The sequence below is a fragment of the Piliocolobus tephrosceles genome, unplaced genomic scaffold (assembly GCF_002776525.5).
Source record: "Piliocolobus tephrosceles isolate RC106 unplaced genomic scaffold, ASM277652v3 unscaffolded_868, whole genome shotgun sequence".
Lineage (NCBI taxonomy): Eukaryota > Metazoa > Chordata > Mammalia > Primates > Cercopithecidae > Piliocolobus > Piliocolobus tephrosceles.
The window spans coordinates 44,171-64,478 of record NW_022336140.1 but is presented as its reverse complement, the minus strand read 5'-3'; the positions used below and the strand labels follow the sequence as shown (position 1 = coordinate 64,478).

At 47.7% G+C, this 20,308-nt stretch overlaps 1 pseudogene; it reads left to right on the top strand.

Annotated features, from left to right (window-relative positions):
* Window positions 1-5,231: 5,231 nt before the first annotated feature.
* Window positions 5,232-20,308, top strand: part of LOC111535020 — a 49,378-nt pseudogene continuing 34,301 nt past the window's right edge.

Below are 20,308 nucleotides of genomic sequence, written 5' to 3'. Positions count from 1 at the left end.
GGACAAGCCTTTTCAAGGTAACAAACTCAGGAAGAGGCAGTGCAGACTCCAACACAGACCTTTCTAAGTGTCACGGCAGGCCATTCTATCCCTCGGGACACCCATCCTGTTCAGTAAAGTACTCAGTGACCACCAAGGAGGCACTGGCACTGCTCTTTGTCCTTCTGTGCGCCTTACGTACATTTTCATATTCAGGTTCTTGCACATCCTCTCTGGGGTGGGTTTTCCTTGTCCTTTGGGACAGTTTTTCTCTCTTCACAAGTCTGAGACAATCTAGAGAGCTGAAACCATTTCTGCCTTTTCCTCTCAATATCAGCATCCCATTGGCAGACCATCAATGTGTCTCCGAGGAATGAAAACTCCGGCTGGAGGAACAGTTTTAATGACCTAGCTTTAATGACATTACGTTGTATTGTCCATTCATTTCAATGTCTTAAAATTTTAATACCCCTAAGGGGTCACCATTTTAGATGAAACTATACCAGGAGATTCCTCTAAGGTCAAGAGCATCCAGCTGCTCCCTGAGCGACTCTACCCCCTACCTCAGGCTGTCCTCAGTGATGAGATGACCCAGGGGCTGATACTCACTAGACCCTCCAATAGACATGGCCACAGTGGGTATCCTGGGACATCCCCAGACAGTTCTAAAATGCCAGGACTAGGAAAAGACAGGAGGGTGGCTGAGGACACAACACCCTGTAAACTTTTCACGGGGGGACCTCAACCTAAAGACATTTTGGTAATATGTACACTTAGGAAAGGTGAAAAGAAGAGAGGCACAAAGATTTTTTTTACAGTACAGTGTCAGATGATTTATTCTCCGCTTTCCTGTCATGTAAAATGTTTTGGAAACAGGAAAACATTTTGGTCAAGGTGGCTCACGCCTGTCTTCCCAGCGCTTTAGGAGGCCGAGGCGGGTGATCAATGAAGGTCAGGAGTTCGAAACCAACCAACCAACATGCCGAAATCCTATTTCTACTAAAAATACAAAAATTAGCTGGACGTGGTGGTGGGCGCCTATAAGCCCAGCTACTGGGGAGGCTGAGGCAGGAGAATCGCTTGAACCCGGAGTCAGAGGTTGCAGTGAGCTTAGATAGTGCCATTGCACTCCAGTCTGGCGACAGGGCGAGACTCTGTCTCAAAATATATATATATATATATATAAAATACACATTTAAAATTATTACATGTAGATAGTATTTGAAGTCATGGGACTGACTGTAGGTAGAAACAAGAGAAGGCAAGGAAAGTTTTTATATTTATATTCATATATAATTATATAAAATTAATATACATAATTATAATATATAAATATATAGGCTGGGCACAGTGGCTTATACTTGTAGTCACAGCAATTTGGGAGGCTGAGGTGGGCAGATCACCTGAGGTCAGGAGTTGGAGACTAGCCTGACCAACATGGAGAAAACCCCATCTCTACTAAAAATACAAAATTAACCAGGCGTGGTGGTGCGTGCCTGTAATCCCAGCTACTCAGGAGACTGAGGCAGGAAAATCACTTGAACCCCGGTGGGGGAGGTTGCAGTGAGCCCAGATTGCATCATTACGCTCCAGCCTGGGTGACCAGGGTTAAACTCCATCTCAAAATAAATAAATAAATAAAACAAAAAAATATATTTATGTCTAAATATATAATTATAATCCATAGATGTATATGTAAATATACATTTATTATAAATTTATTAATATATGAAATATGTTTATTTCTGAGACAGGATCTGGCTCCGTGACCCAGGCTGGAGTGCAGTGGCACTATCATAGCTCATTGGAGCCTTGAACAGATGGCTCAAGCGATCCTCCCACCTCAGCCTCCTGAGTGGATGGGATTGCACGCACACACCACCATGCTAGCTAATTTTACATTTTTTTTTGTAGAGACAAGGTCTTCCTTTTTTGCCTAAGCTGGTCTTGAACTCCTGGGCTCAAGTGATCTTCCTGCCTCAGGCTTCCAATGTGTTAGACGTGGGCCACTGCATCTGGTCTAATGCATTTTTTAATTTGCGCATTTATATTATTTAATATTTTTAAGTACTGAATGTGTTGAACAACCAACTTGCAGAATTCCCGAACAATGGACAGTCAACTCTCATGTCCTGGTTCAAATCGCCCCAGCACACCACGGCTAGAAACCTTTCAGCCAACTTCCACTTATGTCTCCCGGGGCAGGACAATGTCACTTGGCCAATCCCCACTAAGAGGGACTCTGGAAAGGCAAGAAACTATTCTGTTCTTTATAATGGAACCTGACCAGGGAGAAGGCAGCTGGGAGGATCAGCTGGGCCCTCCAACCAGCAGCGTCCACCATCGACCAACTGCCCTAAAGCTACACCGTGCTGGGCATTTGGGGCACTGTTATGAGCAAGAGTTTCCATTTTTCTTCTCATGGGACCTTCATGCTAGTGGTAAGAGACAATTTTTTTTTTTTTTTTTTTTTTTTGAGACAGAGTTTTGTTCTTGTCACTCAGGCTGTAGTTCAATGATGTCATCTCGGCTCGCTGCAACCTCTGCCTACTGGATTCAAGCAGTTCTACTGCCTCAGCCTTCCGAGTAGCTGGGATTACAGGTATGCACCACCACATCTAGCTAATTTTTGTACTTTTAGTAGAGATGTGGTTTCACCATGTTGGCCAGGCTGGTCTGGAACTCCTGAGCCACTGCACCCAGTCAAGAGGGAGATTTTAAATCCATCAGCATGATTATGATGAATGCCAGAAAGAAGAATGTATGTGATGGGGAGGGGACCTAAGTTATTGTCTCATATTTTAACACTTTCATAGGCAATAACTAAAAACTTAGAAGCTTGAAACAACACACACCTTTAAGCCAATTTTGGCAAGCTAGGAGTTGAGCACATTTTAGTGGGTCCTGTGCTTGGGATCTCACACTAAGCAGCTGGGCTGCATCCTCATCTGAGGCTCAACCAGGGCAGAATCCATTTCCAGGTCTGCCGAGGTTATTGGCAGAATTCATTTCCTCGGACCCACTTGGCAAGGGTCCAGCTTTTTGCTTTCTTGCCTACGGGGCCCCTCCAAAGGTCCTTTCTCAGCACAGCATCTCCCTCCTGCAGCACCTGCAGGCAAAACCTCTCTCTCCAGTGTGCAAAGGTGATGCACTCTGACAGTGACATCCCATTGCTTTTGCCAGGCTCCATGGGTTAAAAGACAGTCACCGGTTTTGCTCGTACCCAAGGTCAGGAAGACTACACAAGGGCATAGGTCACTGGAAGGTCAGTCACTTTAGGATGTGGCTGCCACCACTGAATTTGGTGAGACTTTAAGGGTTGGTAGGAGCTGGCCAAGTACAGGGGTGAGGGTGTGTCAGGTAGGGGTGAGGGCATGGAGGGGGATGCAAAGGCCTGCACCCTAGAATGTCCTTTCACTCCCTGAGGTTTTGTTCTCCTGATCCCTGAGTACATCCCAGAACACGGTGGGGCCTTAGCAGGGGAGAGGTAGGGAAGCATGTGTTGTTCAACTGGGGACCTTGTTAGGCAAATCAGATTAAGGGCCAGGCTTTCAGTGGTGGGTGCGAGTGTGGGAGTGATGAGTGTGTAGGTGTGTGTGGGAAGAGCGATGTTTTGGCCTGCGGAAAATTTCAGATGCTTCCCTGTGTCCAGCTGGGGCTTTGGGAAAGGTCAGGGCTGGGCATCTGACTGGGATGGATGTCTCTGGCAGGCAGCAGAGCATGTGGATGGTTTGTGAAGCCGAAAAGGGCATGAGATTCCCTGTGGCAGTGCCCACTGCAAATGCAAGGGCATTTGGCCTCAGCCCAGACATATACAAGTTGGGCAGAGAAGGGGGTGGGTCCCCAGTACCCACAGAGGAGCAGCTATGGAGGTACAGGAAAACCAAGGGTGTGGGGGCACATGATGCAGGAAGCTCAAATAAGATGAGGAAAGAGGTTTTAAGGACGATCAGGGCTGGGCACAGTGGTTCATGCCCGTAATCTAAACACTTTGGGAGGCTGAGACGAGAAGATAGTTTGAGGCCAGGAGTTTGAGTCCAGCCTGGGCAACATAGGGAGACCCCATTTCTATAAATAAATGCATTAGTACTTGGCTTTTCAGGCGGAGAACAGCAAACACATGAAAGCTCTGAGGCAGGAAAGGGAAGTGATTAGTGCTCGCTCCTGGTTCCTTTATCAGACCTTAAAGAGATGCAGAGACATTTCAGGTACTCCTTAGCCGAGCTCCCTCAGGGAAGGCCTAAGTTCGCTTCTACTTCCCATCTATTACTTTTTTTTTTTTTTGGAGACAGAGTCTCACTCTTTCGCCCAGGCTGGAGTGCATGCAGTGGCAGGATCTCAGCTCACTGTAACCTCCACCTCCCCGGTTCAAACAATTCTCCTGCCTCAGCCTTCCTAGTAGCTGGGACCACAGGTACACGCCATCACGATCGGCTAAGTTTTTGTATTCTTAGTAGAGACGGGGTTTCATCTTGTTGACCAGGCTGGTTTCCAACTCCTGGCCTCAAGTGATCCACCTGCCTCAGCCCCACAAACTGCTGGGATTACAGGCGCAAGTCACCGCGCCCTACCCTACTTCACTCCTAACGCCCACCATACGTGCTTCCAAATGTTTGCTGAATGACAAGGTGAACGAGTGAATGGGACTACGTGACTTCAGGCAGCAGGCAATCCTATTTCTTGGACCTCAGTTTCCCTTTTTGGAAAGCAAGCCGGTCTCTCGCTCTCTGCCCTAAAAGCCTGAGTTCTGGGCTTGAGATGAGCGCGTCCTGTAGAGCAGACTCCAGGTGCACGTTGAGCTGGGTCTTCTAGGAGGCCAGGATCCGGCCAGCTCTTGGGTCCGGTCCTCCCGCGGAACCCTGTACACCCAGTCCCAGCGCCTCCCCACCCAACTTCCCTTTGTTCCCCCAAGCTGCGCCCCTCCGCATAGCTCGTTCCCCATTGGCCGGGGAGCGGGCCCTGGGCGCCAGGCTCCGCTGTGGGCGGGGCGGCGGGCGGCGGGCGGGGTCGTGTGCGCCTGCGCGTTGTGTGTCCCGGCGGCAGCCCCGAGCCAGCTGCAGCTCCTTGATCGGAGCCGGATCCTGAGCGGGGAACACGGGCTGAAGCGGCGGCGGCGGCGCCGGCGGCCACGCCCCGGGACTCCATTGTTGAGGCTGTCGCGGCTCTGTCGGCTGCTCAGCTGCGCTCCAGTCGGCCCAGGCGCCGAGGCTAGGAGCGAAGGCTGCGAGGCGGCGGCTTGAGGTGAGACGGCTCGACGGGCGACGGGGTCCCTGCCCCGGGCATGGCGGCTACCATCTGGGCCCCGCAGGTTCCGGGGTCGGGATCCGGGGTCCGTGCGCCTGGGCTTTGTCTCGGCCTCGGGTGGCACCGGGGGCTTCGCACCTGCTGCAATACCGCGTGGGCCCGCGCGGGGTCCTGGTCGCCCTGCGGGTGGGGGCCGGTCCCCACTGCTCCCCGGCTCCTCCCGTCTGCCGCGGAGGGGACTGCATGGACCTGGGCGCTGGCTTCTGCCCGGTCCCCCGGCGGCGTGGTTGGTCCCCGCGTGCGGCAGAGGGGACCCTGCGAGGACTCACTCGTGGGGCGAGGATCGTGTCACCGTGAGTAGGAGACTCCGCCGCCCTCCCTGGCAGTGAGACTGCTTCGCCAGACTCACCGAGGGGACTGCGCGGACCCTCGTACTAGGGGGGCCGTGACTCTGGGTGGGGGCTCTTTTCCGGCCCCACATAACGGCTGAATGTTTTGTCACCTATATAGGTGGCTGCGTGGACCCGCGCGCGCGGGTCCTGGCCGTCCTGCTAGTGGGGCTGTGCGCCGCCCCCTGGCTTATCTGGGTCGACCCCGCCAGATACGCGCCTGTAGTGGGGGTCCGTGTGCGGGGGAAGTGGTTGGTGGGGGCGCACTGCCCCGGCCCCGTGATTTATCCTCTCACATCCCCGGCGGGAGGAAGCGAGAGGTGCGGGCCTACGGCTGTCGCGCAGCCGCCGCATGGACGTCTGCGGTGGCCAGCGGGTCCCGGGGTCGAGGGGCTGTCACCGCGCATCCCACCGCCGCGCTTCCTGCTCTGGCCCCAGGCTGGGCTCTGATTGGAGGGAGAAGGGCCCTTCTGCCCAGCGCTTCTTGATTTCTTCCGTTAGTAATGGGAAGAAAAAAAAAATCTGAAAGGCAGATTGAACTTTGTAGCTCTCAGCGCCTGGAGAGTGGAAGAAACTCTCCCAAGAATTTGGCGGGCTGGAAAGTGCGTTTCAAGCAGGAGTATCCACACCCACGGAATGAGGCCAAGGCAGTTACAGTTAGAGGTCAGATTTGTGAGGGGAGAGCGAGGGTGAGTTCCGTGGGTGGGGAGACTCTGACCTCAGCTTGATGGGAAGACCTGATGCTGCCCCTCAGACGCTGTATTTCTCAACCACCAAAGAAAGTGGAATCACTCCTTAGTGAATGCTTTCATCAAACTTTTGAAACACCTGTAATGTCCCAGGAAGCAAAATCGAACTGGACAGTTTTCCCCTTTTAAGAGTGTTAAACGTCCCGGAGACAAACAGCAGAAGGCTCAAGGAGTCCAAATACTCAACCTGAAGTTCTTTCTGAACAACAGATGGTGTATAAGTGACAGGCATACGAGGTAAAACTGAACTAATCACCGCAGCTGTGGTTCCTAGCCGTGTAGCGTGTCATGCAGGCCCTTTTGCCTTCTCTGCCCTCAGCTGTCCCAGACCCCAAGGCTACCGCGCACCTCCAGTCATCAGCACCTGCCGACCCATTGCTATGAACTCTGTTTCGGTGGCTCCCTTCTCTCTGAAGTTTTGCTTTTTCTCCTGAAGTCCTGGTCTTTAAGAACTTATGGTCTGCAGGGACAGATTGGCTTTGGGCAGTACATAGTTAACTGTAGCACAGCTTGAAAAATGCTCTGATAGAGGTGGGCAGGCAGTTTGTACATGCGGGTAAGTGCGAGGTCCTTTTTCAATACCATGAAACCAAGTATTCATGCTGTTTTTAAATCTGCACTTCTTTGACTCTCCAGAGGGTTTTCAGATTAATTTTTTTTCTGTTACTTCCTAGTGTTTGTTGCATAGTTCAGAGTACTTGATGAAAACTTACCAGGTCGGCCGGGAACGGTGGCTCACGCCTGTAATCCCAGGACTTTGGGAGGTCTAGGCAGGCGGATCACTTGAGGTCAGGAGTTCGAGACCAACCCGGCCAACATGGTGAAACCCTGTCTCTACTAAAAATACAAAAATTAGTTGGGCGTGGTGGTGGGTGCCTGTAATCGCAGCTACTCAGTAGGCTGAGGCAGGAGAATAGCTTGAACTCAGGAGGTGGAGGTGGCAGTGAGTCGAAATGGCTCCACTGCACTCCAGCCTTGGCCATAGAGTGAGACTTCGTCTCAAAACAAAAACAAAAACAATGACTGGGTCTACCTCCAGCTCTGGAATTTTCCTGGAAGGCCTTCTCTTCTGGGCTTCATTTTTCTCACTTTTGAGGATCGTAAACTACATAATTTCCAAGAATCTTTGCCCTACAGCTTTAATTCTTTCAAGCAAATATAGCAGAGAAAAATTCTCTTCCCGGCAATGGTGTAAATAATGGAGGCTTTTGAAAATGTGAATTCTAAAGTGGAAGTTCTTTTTCTTTTTCCTCTTTGTTTCCTTTTAAACGAGTTTAGTTACATGAGTATATACTTTAACTCAGAGTTAAGGACAAGTATCTATGATGAAACCTTAAGCAGCTTTTTGGCAATATCTTGCATATTCTTCACAATTGTGTTTTATGTGCAGCATTTTCACTATATCCAGTTGGTTTGTTTTTGTTCTCATTAATGGAGTTGTTGAGCTCAGAGCTTTTCAGGAGCATTTTGTTGATCTTTTAAGTGTCATGTGAAATATGTTTCAATTTAACATTTTATTTTGTTGAGTAAAATGGGAGTAAATGGAAATTTGAGAGTGCCTTGAGTAGATGTACTTGGCTTTGTGTAATGGCTTGAAGCATAGTTTAAAATTACCACTTGTGGCTGGGTGTGGTGGCTCACACCTGTAATCCCAACACTTTGGGCGGGCAAGGCAGGCAGATCACGAGGTCAGAAGATGGAGACCATCCTGACTAACACAGTGAAACCCCGTCTCCACTAAAAATACAAAAAATTAGCTGAGTGTGATGACACATGCCTGTAGTCCCAGCTACTGGGGAGGCTGAGGCAGGAGAATCACTTGAACTCGGGAGGTGGAGGTTGCAGTGAGTCGAGATTGCACCACTGCACTCCAGCCTGGGCGACAGAGTGAGACTCCATCTCAAAAAAAAAAAAAAAAAAAAAATACCACTTGTAAAACATTGCATCACATGTTGAATGACCTATAAAGGAGCTACAATTCTAAGGAATATGGTAATTAATTCGTGAAAATAGTCAGGCCGAGTGCTGTGGTTTACACCTGTAATGCCAGCGTTTTGGGAGGCTGAGGTGCGAGGATCACTTGAACTCAAGATTAGAAGCTGCAGTGAGCTATAATCATGCCACTATAATCATGCCTTAGGGGCAGCAACCAGGTGGTGTGGCTGAAACACAGGCCTTGGCCAGACCTGGTTGGGCATGTTGGTTCTGCCACTGATTGTGAATTACAAAACCTTGGAGAAGTCATTGTCTTTGTCTGTGCCTCTCATGTAAGATGGGGAACACTGCGGCCATTGCAGAAAAGCAGATAGGTGGAGCGAGTATGAAGTACTTTGTGTGTGTGTGTGTCATATGGTGAATGAAATGGCACTGATTGACGTTGATAGTAATAACAGGTTTAATTCAGGAACAAAACTGGTAAAGTAGGCCAGATACGGTGACTCATGCCTGTAATCCCAGCACTTTGGGAGACCGAGGCGGGCGGATCGTGAGGTCAGGAGTTTGAGACTAGCCTGGCCAATATGGTGAAACCCCATCTTTACTAAGAATACAAAAATTAGCTGGGTGTGGTGGCACACCTGTAGTCCCAGCTACTTGGGAGGTTGAAGCAGGAGAATCATTTGAACCTGGGAGTCAGAGATTGCAGTGAGCTGAGATGGTGTCATTGCACTCCAGTCTGGGTGACAGAGTGAAACTCCGTCTCGAAAAGAAAAACCTGGTAAAGTGTTTTACCCAGCCTAGGTACGTGTGGTAGAGCCGAATGAAAGCTTAGAAAAGGGTGACTTGAGAACTAGCCCAGCAAAGGAATCAGGCGGGATGTGTTGTTACTGAGTAAGAGAAATTTGCACTTGCTTTCTCTCAGGCCTCCTTGAGTTGTGTAAAACAGAGAGCTCAGGTGTTGTGGGCAGTTGACTGGTTGAAGAATGCATTGCTATTATGTGAGGAACATTGGCCTTTGAAAAAGCAGAACTGGATTCATGTTCTTGCCTGGTAACTGTAACGATCATCTAGTTTGTAAAGGGGAATGCGTTTACTGAAAAATTCGTATGACAGTGGGGAAAGGATTGGGGTGTCTGCATTGGTTTGTGTTATATAGGTCATATGAAAGAGCATTTAGGCTGGAGGGAGACTTTTCATCTCTATAACTTTACTTTCACAAGACAATTCCATCATGATTTGAAGATTTTTGAGTCAAAACTACATTGTTCTGCTATGTGTTTTGGGGCAAATTTATACATACAATTTGCTTAAATATTTCAGATGATACAAGAATATATGTGTGGGATAAAAAGCTGAAATTTGCATTCCCCCTTCTCTAGAAGTAACCCTTTGGGAATAGTTAAGTCTGTATTCCAGCTATTTTGTATATTATAAATACACTGTGAATATATGAGTGTATATATACATATATGTTTTATTTTTAGAGATGGAATATTGCTGTGTTGCCCATGCTAGTCTCAAACTCCTGGGCTCAAGTGACCCTCTCGCCTCAGCCTCCCCAAATTTTGGAATTACAGGCGTGAGCCACCGCGCCTGGCCTGCATGAGTATATTTACTAATTGCTAAGTTACTCTGTTCAATACGTGTCTATTGAACTTCCCCATGTGACAAACATTGTTCTGAATACCTTATATGCACTAATTCACTTAATTTTTAGAGCAGCTCTATTATTGTGGCCCTTTTACAGTGAGGAAACTGAACCACAGAGAGGCTGGGGACGTCGTCTAACATCACACAGCCAGTGGTGTTGGAATTGAGGTTTGAACCTAGACAGCTGGCTTCGGATCTCTTAGCTGTTATCATAGATGGCACACCCAAACCTTAGGGCCACCTCCCAAGCCTTGCCTCCAATATGGGCTCGCCTGAGCTCTGCAAGAGCCGTGTATGTGAGGTTTCTTTCCTCTTTAAGAACACAAGTCTTGGAATTGTCCCAGACCCTGGTAGGACCTCTTGAGGACCAAAATCAGGGATTCTTCAAGCCTACCCCAAGGGCCAGATCTCTGATTTAGCTACTTGGAAGGTAGATGTAGGAGAGAGTAATTTTGCCAGAACAAAAAGTCTGGATGGCTGTGCTGACTCGGCCAGATGCAGTGGCTCATGCCTGTAATCCCAGCACTTTGGGAGGCCAAGGCAGCTGGATCACCTGAGGTTGGGAGTTCGAGAGCAGCCTGGCCAACAAGTAGAAACTCTGTCTCTACTAAAAATACAAAAATTAGCTGGGCATGGTGGCGGGTGCCTGTAATCCCAGGTACTTGGGAGGCTGAGGCAGGAGAATTGCTTGAACCCGGTTGGCAGAGGTGACAGTGAGCCAAGATTAAGCCACTGCACTCCAGCTTGGGTGACAGAGTGAGACTCTGTCTCAAAAAAAAAAAAAGAAGAAGAAGAAGAAGAGGGAAAGGGGATGGCTGAGCTGACTCATAGTGAAGAGGCCCTGCAGCAGCCATAGGACCTTGGCCACTTGGGTGGAAAAGAAGGAAGGAAGAGCTTCACCCATGGCGGTGACCTGGGCAGCAGAAACCACACTAAACAGTCCTCATCCTGGAGCCTGGCAACACCCTTTGCTTCTCTTCTCCTTGGGTAGAGGGTGTGGGGAGCTTTCTACCCTGGAGGCTGAGCAGTTCAGCTTCTAACCAGGGTAGGTGTTTGTCTGTCCCTGGGAATACAGACAGCATTCTCATAAGCAGCCCGAATACTCCTGAACAGCTTTTTGTAGGGTGGGGCAGGGCGGGGCAGAGGGTCATTTTGACTCATAGGTACCTTTTCCACTTTCACTGCTGATAACTGTGTTACAGATTAAAGTTTTGATTTTGATACTGAAGAGGGCTTAAGGTAGTGGGCTATTATGGCACATCTAAGTCTGCTAAAATAGAACCACGGGGTAGTGTAGGAAAATCTCTTCTAAATTATGGATCGTATATGGTGAACGTTAGAAGCCATGTGTACCTAAGTTGAAAAATCAAAACATGTCTCGTATTTGGGTGACCCCGGTAAGTCTGGATGCCACTGCGCCTTGTGTGAACACAGGATGCTGAGGTGTAGGGATCAACAGGCTTTTTCTGGATGTCTTGCTCTTCTCCTTTGGGGTAAAGTGGGGCGGCAGTAGGAGCGCACAGCTGTTGGGCCCCTAATATTTGTCAGCTGTTTTACATGTGGGATTCCATTTAATACAATCTTGGAGGTAAAATTATTTTATTGAAGATGAAGATAGAGGCTTAGAGAAGTTAAGAAAATTGTTCAAGTTCATGTCATTTGTTTTGTTTTGAGACAGAGTTTTGCTCTTCTTGCCCAGGATGGAGTACAATGGCATGATCTCGGCTCACCACAACCTCTGCTTCCCAGGTTCAAGTGATTCTCCTGCCTCAGCCTCCCAAGTAGCTGGGATGACAGGCATGCGCCACTATGCCAGGCTGATTTTGTATTTTTGGTAGGGACGGGGTTTTTCCATGTTTGTTAGGCTGGTCTTGAACTTCCAAACTTGGGTGATCCGCTCAACTCGGCCTCCCCAAGTGCTGGGATTACAGGTGTGAGCCACCATGCCTGGCCAAGGCCATGTAATTTCTTAAGTGGAAAGATGAAGTCGTTGATGAACTCAGAAGTTTGATTTCAAGGCCCTTGATCTTTCCATAACACGTGGTTCCTTCCCTGGTTGGTCGGAGTGGCTGAAGAACTCAAGGAGGCCGGGGGTGGTGGCTCAAGCCTGTAATCCCAGCACTTTGGGAGGCCGAGACGGGCGGATCACGAGGTCAGGAGATCGAGACCATCCTGGCTAACACGGTGAAACCCCATCTCTACTAAAAAAAATACAAAAAACTAGCCGGACGAGATGGCAGGCACCTGTAGTCCCAGCTACTCGGGAGGCTGAGGCAGGAGAATGGCGTGAACCTGGGAGGCGAATTTGCAGTGAGCTGAGATCCGGCCACTGCACTCCAGCCCGGGTGACAGAGCGAGACTCCGCCTCAAAAAAAAAGAAAAAGAGCTCAAGGAAGCTGTGTTTTGTGGAAAGAAGACCTAAGGGGTGTATGGTCTTTCCAGGCTTGGAATCTGCCATGCTCGGCTTCTGAATTGTATAGCTTGGCCATATAGAGAGAAGCCCCTCGTTTAAGACTTATTATTTGGGGGAAATAAAGGAAGCCTGCACACATGAGACAGGCAGAGGCGACTTTCTCAGAGATGCTGTGGCAAGAGAGTCGGCACTGCCACTTGCGTGTTGCAGAGACTGACATGCAAGTGAGTGGCTGATGAGGAGTGGGGAAGCTTCAGGATGGAAAAGAACGGCTCCCACTGGAGGCTGTTATGGGGGCTGCAGGTGGCTGTGCAGAAGTGGGTTGCCCTATGTGATTGGTTAGGGGCATATTTGGCTTTCTCTGAATGATCCTAACAGGAAACAGGGACCAAAATTAGGGTGGCGGTCAGTTTTGAGTCAAGTCCTGGCCGCGTGGGACAGAGTCGTGGTTTAGTTTCTGGGTTGTGGAGAGAGAGCAGTCTGGCTTCCTGTCTGATGTGCTAGCCTGGCTGGCCTCCTGGCTGTTTACTGTAGATAGGGGTTTGGTTTTCTGGGTGGGCAGCTACAGGTTGTGGTCTGAGTTCTGTCTTTATACATATGATCAGGCATGGTCTGTTTATATATTCACTCCCTCATTTTTCTTGTCAGTAAAAATATCAAATGACAAATTGGATACATTGGGAACTTTTTAGATGTCTGTGTCCCCTGGAGGAAGTTTTCACGTTCACATTTAATCAGAATGAATATAAACAATTGGGCCATTTATCTTGAAGATTTAAAAGGTAAATCTTCAACAATACTACCTCAGCGCCATTGCCTCTCTGTCCATCTTTAGGGAATGTGTTTTTATTCACTGCCAGCTCATCATCCACCAGTTTGTGGTTGATCCACTTCTCTATACGTCTTGCCTTCTGTGCATCTCATTGTTTGCTAGTGTTAGCTTTCCCCTTCGTCAGTGTAGTTTATTTGTGTAGCATCTGTTGTTAGGAAGTTATTTGTGGAATTTGTGAATGGAAGGGACCTTGAAGGTCTGCTAGGTCAGCCCAGATAAATGGAAATATAGGGAACTGTTCCAGCTTTTTTGGTGGCAAAACGAGGAATAGAAAGCAGTGTTCTTTGTTCTACAGTGTCATTGAAAGACAGCTCAATGTGGGCCTAAAATGCAGAGTAACTAATTTTCATTTATCTCTGCTTCTGACTCTTGTTATCAGACATTTTAAATTGACCTTAATGTGTTAGCAGAAATATGAAAAGTCCGGACTTGTTTACATAGAAGGTACTTTGTCGCCAACTCATTTGGTTGTTTTTTCCAACAGGATTGAAAAGACATTGCTATAAACTGAATGTTTATGTCTCCCCCAGATTCTTGTACTGGAGCCCTAACTGCCAGTGTGATGGTATTCGGGGGTAGGACCTTTGGGAAGTGATTAGGGTTAGATGAGGTCATGAGTGTGGGCCCTGGTCTGACAGGATTAGTGCCCTTAGAAGAAGAGAAACCAGGCCGGGTGTGGTGGCTCACAGCTGCAATCCCAGCACTTTGGGAGGCCGAGGTGGGCAGATCACGAGATCAGGAGATTGAGACCATGCTGAAACCCTGTTTCTACTAAAAATACAAAAATTAGTTGGGTGTGGTGGCACGTGCCTGTAATCCCAGCTACTCGGGAGGCTGAGGCAGGAGAGTTGCTTGAACCAGGGAGTCGGAGGTTGCAGTGAGCTGAGATTGTGCCCCTGCACTCCAGCCTGGTGACAGAGTGAGACTCTGTCTCAAAAAAAAAAAAAAAGAGAAAACAGAGCGCTTCTACTGCCCTGGTGTGAGGAAACAAGAGAAAGGTGGCTGTCTGCAAGCCAGGAGGAGGTCCCTGTCCCAGAACTGAGCTGGCCGACACTTTGATCTTGGACTTCCAGCCTCCAGAGCTGTGAGAAATAAACTAATGTTTAAACCACACAGCCTATGGTGTTTATTATGGTATTTGCCTATAGTATTATGGCCATCTGATTTGACTGATACAGAGATGGTTCCAGAATACTGTAGCCTGTATCTAAGTTGGTGATGCCATGAAAATAAATGTGGTAGTTCATTCCTTTATATAAAAATAACACTGTGAACCCAGGGCCTTTGCTCACATCTTAGTTGAGTCTTGTCTTCTTATAATAGCTTCCTAATTTCTCTTTTCCCTCTCTAATTTATATTGTATATCTGGATTAAATCATATATGGTATGATTTTATACTTTATGTCTACACAAACTTTTAGTGATTTTATTTCATTTTATTTTATTTTTGAGATGTGCTCTTGCCCTGTTGCTCAGGCTGGAATGCAGGCGTGCCATCACAGCTCACTGTAACCCTAAATTCCTGGGCTGAAGTGATCCTCCCGCCTCAGCCTCCTGAGTAGCTGGGACTACAGGTGTGCTATCCTGCCTAGCTAATTTTTAAATATTTTGTAAGGACAAAGTCTTGCTGTGTTTAGTGGTTTCAAACTCCTGATCTCAAGCAGTCCTCTCACCTCAGCCTCTCAAAGCACTGGATTACAGGCAGAAGCCACCACACCTAGCCCAGTGATTTTTCATTGTTAAGATCAAGGACGGGTTCCCTGGCTTGGCATTCAAGGCTCATGATCCGGGCGTGATATGCAAGTTTGGGTTTCAGTGTTTCCATTCCCGCCATCAGCCTTGCACTCCAGCTTGTTGCCTACGCCCTGTTCTGAAACCCAGCCTGAAAGCTGCACTTAGAATTTATACCTTCTCATCTCTTCATCGTCTTCGCCTATGTTCTTATCTCCATCTGGGACATCGTCTCCACACTTCTGTCTCTTTAAATCTTCTCTATCCTTCAAGACTTGAAATACTCACTTCCTTTACATGATCCCCACTCTGACATCCAAACTAGAGTTAATCTTTTTCCTTTGAACTCTGATAGTGCTTACTGTTTTTCATCCTCTAATTATGCAGCAGTCCTGTGTGTTAGATATTATCATTTCCCCAGTTTTTCATAGTTACTTTGAAAATATTTGCTGTAGTCATATATTTTGAATATGTAATATGAGTGACATTCAAAAGGTCCTGGAGAATGAAAGGCAGTCCTACTCCAGTCACTGCCCTGTGACCACTGCTGCCAGTTCTGTTTGTTTGTTTTTCCAAGATGGAGTCTTGCTCTGTCACCAGGCTGGCGTGATCTCAGCTCACTGCAACCTCCGCCTCCCGGGTTCAAGTGATTCTCCTGCCTCAACCTCCTGAGTAGCTGGGACTACAGGCGTGCGCCACCACGCCCAGATAATTTTTGTATTTTTAGTAGAGACAGGGTTTCACCATGTTGGCCAGGATGTTCTGAATATCTTGGCCTCGTGATCCACCTGCCTCAGCCTCTCAAAGTGCTGGGATTACACGTGTGAGCGACTGCACCCAGCCTATGTATCTTCTTTTTAAAAACACAGATGTTGGCATAAGATAAACACTGTTCTCCACCAGTTCGTTCCCCACTGGTAAATATTTAGGTTGTTCCCAACCGTTTGGATTAATCAATGCTGAGTTGTACGTAATTCTTGCATATTTGCATGAATGTGTTCATAGGATGCATTGCTAGAAATGGAATTGTGGGATCCAGGGTTCTGCACATTTTAAATGTTGATGGGTGTTGCTGGATTCCCTTCCGTTAGGGCCATACCGTTATCTCACTGTCAATGTGTAAGGACGCCTATTTCTATTTCCTTGCCAACAGTTTCTTCTGAGCTGTTTTGTTTGACAACACACACACACACAAATAGCCCCCTTGTTCCAAAAACATGGACATTTTACATTTCTACTTAACGTGTGCACACACTGACTGAAGCTCTGTGCTGCAGTGATATGTGCTGCTAGGATTGTGGCTCTATTTCGAATTTGCTAGCCAGGCTACAGCTTTCCGGTCAGGTATTTTTTGTTTTGTTCATGTTGTTTCTGCCGTTGGGCCGGGGTAACCTGTGTGAGTTTCCCTCCACTGCCCAACCAGATTTCCTTTCTAGTGGAGGGGCTTAGTGTCTCATCTGGCAGCCCTGTTTCCTGGTCATCTGGGCTGAATGGCTCCATGAGAAGTTGCACCCATCTTCTCCAGTAGTGCATCTTTTCACAGCAAGCAAAACATTTTCACCACGTTTCTAGTGGGACAGGCACTAGCTCTTTTCTGGGCATCAGGAGACCTGGCTTTGTTCTGGTTTAAGCAACAGCTGGTGAGTTACCAAAGACAAGTCACATCTGGTCCCTGGTCCTTTGCTTTATAAGTAGAATCACAGTCCGAGTGGGCATCACTGCCGTGGTCTCTATGCAGTTCTGAGTGTTGTGGGGATGATGGCTAAGTGTCAGGGTGCATTTCCACCACTAGGGGATTACAGGCCAGCCAAAGACACAGGAGGAAAGCTAACAGCCCCAGGCAGGTGCACAGAACCAGAGGAGTTTGAAAGGGTGGTTCCAAGCTCCTTGGTGTGATTGATGTGATCACAATAAATATTTTATCTCTAAATCTTGGGCCATTGGACCAAGAGAAGAAAGAGCTGGTGTTGAGTTGTAGTGAGAGGTGTGTGGTTTGTGTGCCTGCTGATCCTGGCTGGGACTCAATTCCATTGAGACCCATTCCATTTTACCTTCTGTTTCCACCTTTTTCATGCTCCTTCTTATTTCACCAGAAAAAATTGCAATAAATTCCTTTCAAAAACTTTACAAAAGCCATAGATGCTTATTGAAAATAGTTCAAATGATATGGAAGACACAAAGATAGTGAGTGTTTCTCTGTTGTGTGTTTGGATGAATGTGTCTTTGGGGTAGTCACTGTTAACACTGGGTGTATTTCCTTCCAGATCTTTTCCAGTGTACCTGCAAATATGTATGTACACATTGTAAAAACCAAAATAGTACCTGAGAAACACTGAGTCCCCTACTCCCACTCTGCAGTCTACATGGACATCCTTTCATGATGATACGATGAGACCTGATCGACTCCTTTTGTTCGCTGGAGTGGCAGGTAATAATAGCTACAGATAACTCACCTTCAGTGGGCATTTACCATGTGACAGGGTCTGTGCTCCAGGCAGGCTCCATGAAGTGGATCTTAAGGCTTTTTACAACAATGCTATGGGTGAACACAGTAATTGTTAACATTTTGCAAATGATAGAATTGCAGTAGAGAGAAGCAAAACTACTTGCTCAAACTCATGGCACAATTCACGAGAGAGAGAGAGAGAACACTTTTAAAACAATTGTTGTTATAGTCAGGTGATTTATGATCATTTGAAGAAATAGTGCATTCAGCGAATACATTTCAGGGTCTGGTACAGTCTGGGAGCTGTTCCTGAAAATGCACTGGGCTAGAGGCAAGGGAGCGGTCCATTGGCCCTGGGCCGTTAGTGCAAGGAGGGAGGTCCCGGGGAGAGGGGGCATGGAGAGGAGATCTCTGAACAAACCTTGCAACATCCATTTCTGCTGAGTCTGGCCCGAGGTGTGTCTCTTGACATGTACACTTTTCAGAGAGACTTGGTTTTGATTTTTATCATGGCTCACCTGAGCAGCCATGGTTTGAAACTGCCTGGAGATGTGGTCTGGCAGGCCAGTGCTATGCCCATCCTTCCCGCTCCTGCAGGAGGGTAGTCATCCTGGGACTAGAGGGCTTCGCCTGTAATCAGCTATCTCATAATAAGCGGACTTGATGCTGGTTTCACTAGGTCAGGAAATTTCCCATTTGGAAGGAAAACTGATACTTGTTTTGGGGTTTTGCTGAGGAGCCACAGGGTTTAGAGCAGGGACTGGAAGTTTGTTGAGATACACGTGAGTGCACTCAAACATCTTCCATGAAACGTGGAAATAAACACAGTGTTCCAGAGAGGTCCCTGGCTTTGGGATATAAGTATTTCTGTAACAGAATGGCACTGGATGTCTGCTGTATTTTTTTCTCTTCTCTTTTGGCAAGTTTTATTTGGGTGTATGTCTCCTGTACAGAAGGTATGACATCACTTTTTGCCACCAAGTATTTACAGCCGTTGGTGCCTCCTATGTGGGTCACTTTTGTGCTGTGGTTTCTTTGAGGAAATTGTAGTTCTCCTACCCAAAGCACATTGCCCATTTCAAGGTGCTCCTGGTTTCTGAACACCTGTGGCAGTGCCTTCCATGTGGGTGAAGCCAGCCAAGAAACTACCCCTCCCCAGGAGGTGGGGACTGGTGATTGCCTGTGTGAGGAGGCCGGGGATGAGCCCTGGACTAGAACTTGTGACCGGCTGCTTTTCCTTCCCCTCCTCTCCCTCCTATTTTCCCACCACCCCCACTTTTTAAAAATTCAGCAAGTATTTTGGTTTCCTTTATTCGCTATTCCTTGCTAATCATATGTAGAGTGAGCCTGGGACAGTGGAAAGGAAAGTTGTACTTGGCTTCAGATGATCCTACCAGCCCCGCATTGAGGGGCTTCCGCCAGGCGGCATTGTCAAGTGGCCTTGTGGAGGTTCTCCTTTGAGTCCTCAGCGTTAACCAGCAGAGGCAGGTGGTACTTATTCCTGGTTAATGTTGGGGAAGTTGAGCTCAAAGTGGCTAAGGGAACTTCCCAAAGTCACATAGGAAGTAGCAGAGTAGAACCAAACACAGATTGTCTCTGAATCAGGCAGGATGTCTGATTCCAAAATGGGCTCTTAATTTTTGGAGGTCAAAAAGCTGAGTAGACACACATATTTATCTTCTTCTTCTTCTTCTTTTTTTTTTTTTTTAGCTAGGGTTTCGTTATGCTGCCTAGGCTGGTCTAGGCTCAAGCTGTCCTCCTGCCTTAGCGTTCTGAGTGCTGAACTTACAGGTTTGTGTCACCACACCCAACTGAACAGACATTTCTTTAAAGAAGATATACAAATGGCCAAAACATATGTGAAAGAAATGCTCAGTATCACTTACAATCAGAGAAATGCAAATCCAAACCACAGTGAGGTATCATCTCACCTGTTAGGATGAGTATTATCAAAAAGACAAAAAATAACAAGTGTTGGCGAGGATATGGAGGCGAGGGAGCTCTTACACACTGTAGGGGTGTACACTAGAGCAGCTGGCTGGGCGCGTGGTGCACACTGACATCCCAGCACTTTGGGAGGCCGAGGCGGGCAGATCACCTGAGGTCAGGAGTTTGAAACCAGCCTGGCCAACGTGGTGAAACCCCGTCTTTAGTAAAAACACAAAAATTAGCTGGGAATGGTGGATCACACCTGTAGTCCCAGCATTATTGGGCGGCTGAGGTGGGCGGGTCACTTGAGGCCAGGAGTTCAAGACCAGCCTGGCCAAGGTGGTGAAACCCCATCTCTACTAAAAAATACAAAAATTTGCCAGGTGCAGTGATGGGCGCCCATTATCCCAGCTACTCAGGAGCCCAAGGCATGAGAACCACTGGAACTCGGCAGGCAGATGCTACAGTAAGCAAGCTGAGATTACACCACTGTACTCTAGCCTGGGCAACAGTGAGACTATGTCTCGAAGAGAAAAAGGAAAAAGAGTAAGAGTAAGCTAGGGCACCCACTATGGCAAACAGTATGGAGGTTCCTCAGAAAACTGCAAATGAAATTACAGTGTGATCCAGCAGTCCCACTACAGTGTAGATACACAAAGAAAAGGAAATCAGTGTCCGAGGGGCATCCGCACCTGTGTTTCCTGCAGCACTGTTCACCATAGCCAAGATATGCAACCAGCCTTGGTGTCCAACAGCAGATGATGGATAGAGAAAATGTGGTCTTTCTACACAGTGGAGTACTATTCAGCCATAACACAGGATGAAGTCCTGTTATTCTCAGCAACGTGGATGGAACTGGAAGATACTATGAAATAAGCCAGGGGCAGAAAGTTACACAGCAAATGTTCTCTTATGTGGAAGGCAAAAAGGAGTGGATCTCATGGAAGTTGAAAGTAGACAGAGGCTCCTAGAGGGTGAGAAGGGTGGGGGAAGAGAGAGATAGGGAGA